Here is an 11306-nt window from a genome sequence, read left to right as displayed (position 1 = left end):
GCCTACGCGGGGCACCCGCCCGCCTGCATCCTCACCCCAGGCCCCGCGTACAAAATAAAGCTAAGTAGAAGTCTATATCTATTTGAGAACAGCTGATTCTTCATTTGAAGGTAGACGTGCTGCACGCCACTGTGGAATGTTAACTGTTTACTGCCCAGAGCCATGAAAACCAAAGGAGGCGCGACCGAACAAGCATATTAACCGTTGCATCATATGCATAACTAATTATTCCCAGATTACAGTTTTAGACAGGCGGTGAAGTAACCGCACCTGTAACCAGTTTTTAACCCCTCAGGGAACGTTCTTTGGAACGGCATTTCACATGCACGTGTACTGACTTTACCTTGCTCATTTCAGCCGAAAAACTAAACGAACCAGTGTGACGGCGCAGCGGCCCATCAACACGGAAAGGCCAGAAGACCTTGAACTCATACAGAAGCCAAAGATCAGTGTATTTGCACACTATGTGCACATTGTTTGTTGCTATCCTTGCACGGGGTAATGTGGAGGATCTATTGCCTTGCTAATTTGGGGCTTGCCTACATTAAGTAATGTGGGGAATCTGTTGCTGTGCTAATGAGGGGTCTTGCCTGCATGAAGCAATGTGGGAAGGGTGCTAGAGCTGTGGAAATATGGGTGTAGAGGAGCACTCCTGTTTCAATCTAGTTTGCGTTAAATGCTCAAGGAAGTTATACAATTACTGAATACAAACTCAGGTGCTAACAGAGACTGATTCTGGGCTACAGAATCCAATCTGAACAGGAAAAATAAACAGGGTCACTCTACACCAGACTGACCTATTCTCCGTGCACACTCTTGTGCATGTAACCATGCAAATCAAAACTTACTTTTCAATTGTGATGTACTCTACAATAGTCAGGACTTGTTGTATTAGTTTTTTTAATATTTCAAAATAAAGTGAATTACCAAAAACGGAATTTATATCTTACTCGCAATTAATGTAGCATTACAGATTGTTGTGTACATAAATTCATTGCTTACATAAACACAAAATATACTTTCAAGGGATCACATTTTCCCAGTGTGATTCTTTACACATGCATACAAAATGTGACGGTAAGGTTAGCCACTCAAATTAACATAATTAGTCCACAATTTTCTATTCCCTGTCTTTTACAGATGGGGTAGTCCAAATGTGTGGCTTTGTTTCTTTCAATTTGATTGCCTTTGTGATGATTTTTAATACACAATGCGTTTCGGGCTCTTCTAGCCCTTCATCAGGTGCGACTTGTTCACAAGTTCCAATAAATCAATTTCTGAAATTTAAGTAGAAAAAAGTTCTAGTAAGTATCATTGTTCACTCAGTGTTTCATAATACTCATTACGTGTTTCTCAAAAATGTAGATTGAAAGTACCTCTGACCTTCAGTTTCACTGATACCAAAATCCATTGTTCTTTCAAACACCTTCCACACTTGGCCGGTAGATTTTTAATGATTTGTTTTTCTTTGGCGTGCAACGAACAGTCTCTTTGTTAGATCTGTTGAGAAAACAATAGGAGTTTGTTTTCACTCCATACAGTCTTTTTTTCTGGGGCGTTTTGATGCGGGTTATGCACCGGGATCAGTCGCTTGAGAAGAAGCGCTGGGTCCCAGTGTCATAACCCTGATTGATAACATTTTCTGGAAGAGTAGATGTTAATGCGCATTTAAATCATGTGCTCACCTTCGTTCAAGAGTTCCAGTGTCACCGTCTGTGTTGAATCAGACCGCTCACCAATCTTTCGCTCGTCTCGTTTTACTTCTCTCCTACTCCGGCGTCCGCCGCTTGATGTTTCCGTATGTGTGGAGCGTTCCACTGTGACTCCGCGTTCCTGTTCCCTTTGGTTGTTATGGTAACAGTTTTGTTGGGGAACTAGATGAGGTGACTTATTACTCGTATTCCATGGGCACCATTTTAACATTTCCTTGCTGGTTGTGTGATCCTATTGAGATCTTCAATCTTTCTTCATTTGTTCAGTTGTTATAAAAAACAGCTTAAATCCCAATCAGCATTCATGCCGTTGGGTTGCATAGAATTCAATTTTTCAATCCAGTAAGTTTCCCTTTGCAGCAACATTTTATTAAGGTTGCCTCCCCTTCTTGGGGTTTTCACCTGTTCCAGGATGATGAACCTCATCTGAGCGATGTTGTGTCTCTCTTCTTTAAAATGTTGCATAACTGGCGATTTGATGGCCCCTGTTCTTATGTTCGACTTATGTTCAGCCCATCTTGTTTTAGCTTTTCTCGTTGTCATCCTGACATAATATATCCCACCCGGGCATCTTATGCCGTATATTACATTTTTCGAGTCGCATATGGCCGAATGTTGAAGATTTATCTTATATCCCTTGTGGGGATGAGTGATTATGTTGCCTTTGATTAAATTGTTACAGTTGTTGCTGCCCATGTCTAAAAGGTGGCAGTGTTTAGCCAAGTGCTGGTGTAATAACGTAACTGCTGAGGCAGGTACTGGTTAGAGGCTCCAGTACAAAGGCCTCCAACTAAAGTGAACACATAGAGTGATTGTGCAGTGAGTGTGCAAGGGCGGAGTCACTACCACTGGTGCCGGAGCAGGAGTCGAGGAGCATCTTTCCCTAAATCCCCCTACCCATCCATCACTTTTCCCTAAACCTCTTTGCGGTCACCCTGAACTCCCTCTACCTATCCACTCAACGGACGCTAACCCTCTTTCCCCAGAGGGTTGAGGTGGCCTGTGGTTCTAACATCCCAGGTGCCAAGACCCAATGGGGAGGTAGGTGTTTGTGCTGCCTCTGCGCCAGTCAGGTGGATCGAGAACCTGACATGTGCCGATGAGGAGAATCTCTGTCTTGCTGGCATTCAGGCAGAGATCGTTGGCGGCACACCACTCCTAAATGGCAGACAGGCAATCAGAGATGAGAGAAGGGGAAGAGGTGGCAGTGGGAAGCCTGAAAATGAGTAGAGTGTCATCAGCATAGCACTGAAAATTGGAGCAGAAAACGGCAATGCGATGGGCGAGAGTTGCCAGGTATTGGTTGAAAAACCAGGGTGAGGGGTCAGACCCCTGGGGAACACCACAGGTAGAGAGGGAGATAGAGGAAAGGAAGGGCCCATGTTGGACCTGAGAGGGTCGATCAGAGAGGAAACAAGTCAGCCAGGCCAGAGCCTGATCAGTGATACCCAGGTTGTCACGGAGACGGTTGAGCAGGATGGTATGGTTGATAGTGTCGAAGGCAGAAGAGAGATCGAGTAGGATGAGGACAGAGGGGATGTTAGAATCAGGGTTGGAGAGCAGATCTTCACGGATGTTCAGGAGAGCAGTTTCTGTGCTTCGGCAGCTCTGAAGCCAGACTGATGGTCGTGGAGACAACCAACAGAATTGGAGTGAAGGTTAAGCTGCGAGATGGGCAGCTTTTCCAGGAGTTTGCCCAGGAAAGGAGTGATGGAGATCGGGCAGTAATTTACTGGGCAAGAGGGGTCAGCTGTGGGTTTCTTGAGAAGAGGGTGCACAAGAGAGTGCTTCAGAGGGGAGGGGGAGGCTCCAGAGATGATGAAGAGGTTGCAGAAATCAGCCAGGGCAGGAGCAATGGTGTCAATGTGGTCCTTGATCGTTTTGGAGGAATAGTGAAGAACCTGTTTTGACGAGACTTTCATAGATCAGACTTGTCTAGAGACCTCGCCAGGGGACAAAAAGAGGAAAGGACGAGAAAGAGGGTTGGGTGGCAGCTGCAGGAGGGCCAGAGTTCGCAGAAAGAGGAGGGAGAAGAGGGGGAGGGGACGAGACGGTGGACAGGAAGTTCTGGAATTTTTAGATGAAGTGAGAGGCAAGGGCTGTGCAAAGGGCCCGGGAGGCGACAGGAGAGGTAAAGACTGCAGCAGGGTTGGCCAGCTCCTTGCATATTTTGAAGAGTTTGGCTGAGTTGTTAGATACCACAGTGACACAGGCTTGGATATGTATAGTCATTGTCTGACAATGACTTGCAGGTTGTTATTCATGATGTGAAGAACAACTTAAGTTGTGGAGGGAAAAGGAAACCATTTTTGAGCCAAATAAGCAGACCATAAAATATACTTAATATATGCCTGTAATATTAAGTCAGCTATCACCTGTTTTTCCACTCCATCGGTCTACAGGAAAAGAAAGAGCAAGAAATGGGCTAAACAATGGACTGAACAATGCCATGGGAATTTGAGAAAGGAAACACTTTCACTAAAGACAGCATATTACTATACTGTGAGATAGGATTATCTGTCCAGGATCACAGTATCATCAGGTGGCAAAGTCGTGATATATAGGCATTGACACTTGGTCTCCATTGTCCCTAATATGGCTACCTTATCACCTGTCCCGTCTACAGAACTATGCTTTTCACTGGAGGTGGGCAGCAAGTTTTAACAAACCTCATTTGGATAGCCAAGCTCCAGAGCGGGATGTATGGGGTCTCTTTAATGATCAAGAGACCTACCCCAGTCCCTACTTTGATTAAACTTGAGACTAGAGGAAGGTAACTGCATCAGTGTTAAGTGCCGCCAGTGTGGCCATGTCTTGGTGGGTGTTCCAGATATTGGTTCAGGACATCATTGCAATGTGGAGAAGTAGTTTGTTAGAAAATAAGTCTTATTGTAATGGGAAAGGGCATTACACAGTGCCGAATTTAATGCAGTAGTGGAGTGGGGTAGGCGGGAACGACGAGTGTGCCGAGACTAAAGGTCTAGATGTAGGGAGAGAAAAGGGCTAGATGAGGTTGAATTAGGTATGGGCAGAGTGACTTGAATATCATTTAAGAGAAGGAGACGTATAGGGATTGGGTTGAACTCCAGTGATTGGCGGGTCGGGGAGCCATGCAGGTGAATGCTAAGAATACCGAGGTTGTAGGTAGGGAGAGAGTGAGTAGGAGTAGGATGCAGATGTGCAGGACAAGAATTGCTGGAGAGTAGTGTAGGTATCAGGAAGGAGGATAAGGTGTGTTTTATGCAAATACCAACCAAAATGCAGTTAAAAGACCCTCAGTGGAGATGGCCGATGGCCGCCAAGGGCAGAGTTGCGTGTTGAATGCGCTCTCGCCCCCAGGGGCCTAACATAATAAAGAAACAACAGAGGATCTATCCCTGGGCGGGTGATACGATGGCGAGAGCAGGGGAGGAAGTGGGGAGCAGGCGGGACCATGAGAGGACTTCAGTGTACATTGAATGGCGCCAGGGTCTGGCATAGCAGGAGAACCCAACCGCATAGCAAACAGCAGGTGAGGGGCGGGCGCGTCATCCCCCTGGCCTGGAGTGATGAATCCGGGGAGCTCAGTGGGGGAAGACCCTTCGGGGAATGGACAAGGGGGTCGGGTGACATCGGTAGACCCCTGTGACGAGGTCCAGTGGCAGAGTGCGCTGGGGGTGCTGTCGGCCCTCCAGTGGATTTGGAGCCTCGTAGAGGACCCGTGAATGGAGCATGGAGCTCAAGAAAAGGAGGAGGAGGGCTCTGCAGCCTCGCGACATGCAGGACTGGAAGCAAGCTGAGCTTGGGTTTTGCAGCTGGTTTGTGGGGGGGCCTCAGTGTGCACAGAGCAGGGCATGCGAGTGCGGGGGTTCAAGCCTCCAGTATAGAAGCAAAGGCCTCCAAGATAGAAGGGCCCGGTCCCCGGCCCTTTACCCCCACCGCATCACAGGAGGAGAGCTGAAATTGAAGTGAGGCGGGGGGTCAAGAGCAAAGGAACACACCCAATCCCCCCAAGCAACCAAGAGTGGGGGTCACTCAGCGGATGCCCCCTTCAGAGAAGAAGCCTCGAGTGGGGGATGGAGGCAGAGGCGTAGAGTTGGGAAGGTGCCGAAGGGGAGGAATGAGGGACGGCGGCCAGCTGAGACAATTGGACTCCCTCAGGAGAGCTACAGAGACCCCGGAGCGCCGTCTGGGAACACGTGGGCGAGGGGTAATTGGAGGGCGCTCTTCCCCTCTGCCAGTATCACCAGAGAAGCCAAAAAACAGGGGCAGAGGTTCAGGAGAAGATGCGGCTGAGGTCCAGCCGTAGTGCCTTTTAAGTGGAGAAGAAGACAGGTGTTAGAGCAGAGTAGAACAGTTTAAGCTATGTCCCCAGTGAACAGGGGTCTAGCAGAAAGATTAAGATATGGTGGTAGCACAAGAGGTTCGCCAGCAGAACCTTGAGGGCTTTGGCAAAAAGATCTCCGAAGCCATCAAATCCCTGCAGGAAGAGAATGGGGATATAACGAAGTTGGAAGAATGGGCGGATGTAGCGGAGGTTACTAGAGGTGGAGGAGGCTACATACAAAATAGATGAGCTGGTGGAACAGTTTACAAGGGCCACGCAAAACCTGGAGACCCCGAGTGAGGATCTAGAGAACAGATCGATGAGGGCCAATATCAGAATTAAAGGACTAAGTGAGGCAGTGGCAGATAAAGACAACAATTGCGCACAGATTGTCTAGAGGAGGAGGATTTGTCTACTATAGAGCCGAACCGCATACAAAGAGTGGGGCCTAAGAGAAGAGATCCTAGGGCCAGACCCAGGGATGTGGTGGTCGCATTGCATCAGTATGGGCAGAAGGAGAAGGTCCTGGCAGCTGCCAGAAAGGCTAAAGTGATCAAATATAATGGATTGGAGATTCAACTGTTCCAAGATCTAGCCCAAGTCACCCTGGTGAAGCAGAGACTAATGGGGCCAGTGGTGCGAGATCTTACACGAGCGGGAGTGCAGCATAAATTAACCTTTCCCTTTAGCCTACTATTTGAATGGTAGGGGAAGCAACATCGAATCACCACATGGGAAGAAGGCATGAAGATCCTACGGATAGAGGAAGAGGGGTCCCCGCAGGTCGAGCTCAGACCCGCTCAAAAGGAAAAGCTGGGAGTGGGCAACATTTTCAAGGAAAGGGCCAAACAATGGGGTCCGAGAGACCAGGACAGGCCACCACCCAAGGAAGGAGAAGGAGGAGAGAACCCTCAGCTAGAGACTAAGGAGCCTGCTCCACGCTGAGACAATATGGGGGATAAGGATGCGATTATCTACCGCCCAGGTGAGGATGATATGTGTGGGGACAGAGGGTGCGGGGGTTACATCTTCGTTCAACAATGGGTTTAGGGGGACCCGCACAATTTCACTCTGGGATTACAAGAGGGTTCAGCTCCAGGCAGGGAAGACCTGGGGGGTGGGGGTTAGAGGCTGGCTGAGCCAACCAGAGTGGGGTGGGAGTTGAGGGAGGGAAGAGAGGTTGTGGGAAGAGGGACAACGGGGGGTGGCAGCTGTTTGGAAAAGGGATCTAGAACCCAGAATCTTACAGATAAAATGCCTAGCTTTAAGTTGATCACTCTTAATGTTAGATAGCTTAATTCACTGGTAAAATGGAAGAAAGTGAAGCTATTCTTGGGCATAGAAAGCACAGACTGCTTAGCACTTCAGGAAGCACACATTCAGAAAACTGATAGGCATAAACTTCGGTTGAAAGTTTACAACCATCTGTTTCAGGCTAACGACAAGGGTAAATGTGGTGGGGTCCTCCTGGCCCTCTGCGCACAGCCAGGTATGCAGGTTACCAGGACACAGGGGCATCCAGAGGACAGGCATGTCATGGCAAATATCATTTGAGAAGGGAATAGGTTTTGAATATTGAAGGGCACCACAATATTTTCTCCTTATTTTTTTAAAACAATACAATACAGATTTTCTGGAAAAAGAATCTAACAAACAGTGTGGCACAGTTATTGTGTGGGGAAACCTATTATCTTACTTTTTTAACCACGGAGGTAGGGGTGTTGGTTCCTCAGTATTACCCCACATCAACGCAACATGTACCAACGGAAATAATATTAGGTCGCAGGCAGAATAAGTTGTACCCCGGCCTGACCCCTCACTTTTTCTTAACAAATCATTTGGGAAGGAGCAAGGTACACCCTGGCGACAGTATATCCCCCCAATGCTGGTCAAGGCGGGTTCCTAAGGACCGTATTGGCCGAACTTGAACAGTTTGCGAAAGGTAGGATAATTCTCACTGAGGACTTCAACCTGGCATGGGATCCGGACAAAGACAGGCATGCAAGGATAAACCATAGTCAGAGGGCCCAACCAGGAAATAAAAGGAGGGGATGGGGAGGGCGGGCCTGGCCGACTCTTGGAGTGAAGTGAAGGGGGGATAGAGGTTACTCGTTCTACTCTCACGTCCATAGGTCTTTTTCGAGGATTGACTATGTGTGGGTGTCCCATACTCTCTTGGGACAGGTGAGTGAGATAGAGCTCGGGGCAATAGCAATTTTGGACCATGCATCTATTGCCTCTCACTGCACGGGAAGGGAGGGGTCTGGGTCTATGGAAGTGGATGTTCCTTGAACATCTCCTAAATGACCCTGTGGTTTGCAATAAACTGAGGGGTTGGATTAAAGACGTCTTTGATACAAATGCCTCGCAGGGGACTGTAGCACATACTGTTTGGGACGTGTATAAGACCACCATGAGCGGGGAGCTGATACCTAGAAAGGTGCAGAGAGACAGACAAACACACCAATTGCAGAAGGATCTTGAAGCTCGGCTTAAGGGGGTAGTGTCCAGAATGGAAAATGATGGAGACAATGCAATAAGGAAGGAATATAGGTAGATTATGGCTCAGCTGGATGTCCTCCAAACTAGGAAGGCAGACCAATCCCTCCTGTACCTTCAGCAAAAATGTTACATTAAAGCCAATAAGGCAGATAGACTACTGGCTAGGCAGTTTAGGCAGAAGGAAGCATCCAGGACCATAACAAGGATTAGGGCCGGACAGAAAGGTGAGCGTACCTCAAACTAAGACATCCTGGACACCTTCAGGGATTTTTTATTTGTGCCTGTATGCAACAGATTCACCAGAGGAAAGGGCCTAACGAGATTACCTGGCATGATCCCCCTTACATAAGATTTCTTGGGAGGAAAGGGAAGAATTGGAGGGTGTTATTACCCCTGAGGAGGTGAGGAAAGCTATCTCGTTGCTCCCGGAGGGGAAAGCCCCCAGGGCCAGACAGCTACTTGGGCAGTTTTTACAAAACATTCCAGGAAGCCCTGACCCCAATTTTGGTGCCCTTGTTTAACTCCTTTGGAAGGACTGGACGATTCGCACAATCTATGGAGGAGGCCAAAGTAGTCCTGCTACCGAAGCACAATAAAGATCCGGAACTGTGCGGGTCATACTGCCCCCTAGCCCCAATCAATTTAGATGCAAAATGATGTACTAAGTTCCTGGCAGCGCACCTAGAGAGGTTACTCTCGAAGCTGATCAGGGAGGATCAATCAGGATTCATAAAAAAATAGACAGACCTCTGATAATATGCATAGGGTATGCCACCTTATAGAGAAAGCTACCTTGACAAATCACCTGCAGCCATCCTGGATTTAGATGCGGAAAAGACCTTCGACCGTTTGGAGTGGACGTTTCTCCCCGATTCTGTACACAATTTATTTAAAACCCCTACTATCTCCTATTAGGGAGGCACCAGAGGTTATGGGGATTAACTCTGGCAGAGGGAACCACAAGGTTGATCTCCTTTGCAGATGATATGCTACTAGCGATTACGGCCCCGGAGACTACACTGCCGGGGATCAGCAGAGAACTGGAGGACTTTGGCAGGGTGGCTGGCTTGTAAATGAATGGCCACAAATCGGAGATGCTTAACCAAACTATGTCAGGGGTACCGTAAGGGTGAGGGGGTTGAAGGAGGTATGCCCCTATGCATGGTCCACTGGTTGCATTCGTTATTTGGGGATTCAGCTTGCGGGGTCAATGGGGTTTTTGTGCAGGGCCAACTATCCGCCTCTCTTGGAGAGGGTCAAGTAGTTGTTGAGGGAATGGGTATCGGTATCATGTTTAGGGTGAATAAAGGTTTTGAAGATGGTGATTCTCCCTAAGATCCTCTATTATTTTCAATCTCTATCCGTGAAGGTCCCAAATCTCTTTTTCAAAGAACTCCAAGGGCACGTGAGCAGGTTCATTTGGAACAATAGAAAACCTTGCGTGCGTACGGGCTGTTAATGGCACTCACCCAAAGTGGAGGCCTGGGCGTCCCAAATTCCAATTTCTACTACTTGGTGGCTCAGACGAGAGTGGTGTGGGAGACTGAGATAAGGTATGGAAAAACATGTACAGGACAGTTGTGGGAACGCCATTTGATGACGTACTGTGGTGCCCCAAGGCAGACAGGCCCAAAAATATGTATATGAGTCAGATTACGGCCCTAGCGGGGGAGGTATGGGATACCTTGGTGAGGAAAGTGGGATTGAAGACCTTTCCACCCCCGTTCACGCCAATATTTCTAAACGCACAATTTACCCCTGGCCAGGAAGAGGCAGTCTTTGGGAGGTGGGAAAAGACGGGGTGCCGGGTGTTAAGGGATATGATGGAAGGAAAAGAAGTTGAGTCATATGAACAATGTAAACAAGACTTTCAATTGGGGCGAGAAGATAGGTTTAGATACTCCCAAATTAGGCATTGGGTAAAGAATCCCAGGGTCTCCGGGGCGGCATCAAGGGACCTCACCCGCTACCAGATGTATGTAACATGTAACAATGCGGAGGCTCACATAATAGCGGACCTCTACAGGATATTTTCGACCAGTGAGGAAACAGGGAAATGGACCCATATGAAACAATGGGGGGACATATTGGGGCAGGAAATAAAGGCGGAGCAATGGGAGCACCTGCTGGAGGATATTCCCCGATTAACCAGGGCGGTGCGGTGCGTACAAATTAGGGAAAAGCGGATCAAGGTCATGGTCCAGTGGCATTTTACCCCGGAAAAACATCAAACAGCATATCAGATAGTTGGTGAAAATGCGAGTGCCCAGCACATATTTTCTATTTTGCATTTTAAAGCACTGGCATCGAGGCGCTGTTGCAGGAATTGTGCTTTTTTAAAAATTAAGTTGCGCATTTATAACGCGCTTAAAAAGCCAGAGGTTTCTAAGCGCGGCCGCCGGGGATACCTGTGTTGCTTCCTGTCATCTTGTTTCCAAGGAGAGCACGTTGTCACTGAGCTATCCTCCCGGGACAACACATGGTGGTCATGTGGGAAGCCAGTGTCATTCAGGGAATATGTACGAGAGGCAATGTCAGAAACGTTTGGTATTCAGGCCCACAAATACATAAAAGAAGCCGTGCTGGGCATGAGGGGTATTTTAGAGACGTTGCCAACCAGGGCTCAGAAGAAAGCCTACGTGATCTTCAGCATAACAGCATTGCTACTGGTGGCCCAAAAGTGGAAGACTGCAGTTGTCCCTAATAAACAAGACTAGTTGTCCGAGCTCTGACACTTTGTCACCTTGGAGCGTGTGACTTATTCCTTGCAGGTGGCCTTACAGAGA

At 48.0% G+C, this 11306-nt stretch overlaps 1 protein-coding gene across 1 annotated transcript in view; it reads right to left on the bottom strand.

Moving 5' to 3' along the window:
* Positions 1-883: 883 nt before the first annotated feature.
* Positions 884-11306, bottom strand: part of LOC138580959 (perforin-1-like) — a 100431-nt gene continuing 90008 nt past the window's right edge. The window contains exon 4 of the transcript XR_011304380.1: positions 884-8504. The gene's annotated coding sequence lies outside the window, so the exon portion shown is untranslated. The remainder of the gene's footprint in view (positions 8505-11306) is intronic.

The sequence above is a fragment of the Ambystoma mexicanum genome, chromosome 3p, assembly GCF_040938575.1.
Source record: "Ambystoma mexicanum isolate Mex_15411 chromosome 3p, UKY_AmexF1_1, whole genome shotgun sequence".
Lineage (NCBI taxonomy): Eukaryota > Metazoa > Chordata > Amphibia > Caudata > Ambystomatidae > Ambystoma > Ambystoma mexicanum.
Note: the sequence above shows the minus strand (reverse complement) of the source record. Positions and strands in the feature narration are given on the sequence as shown.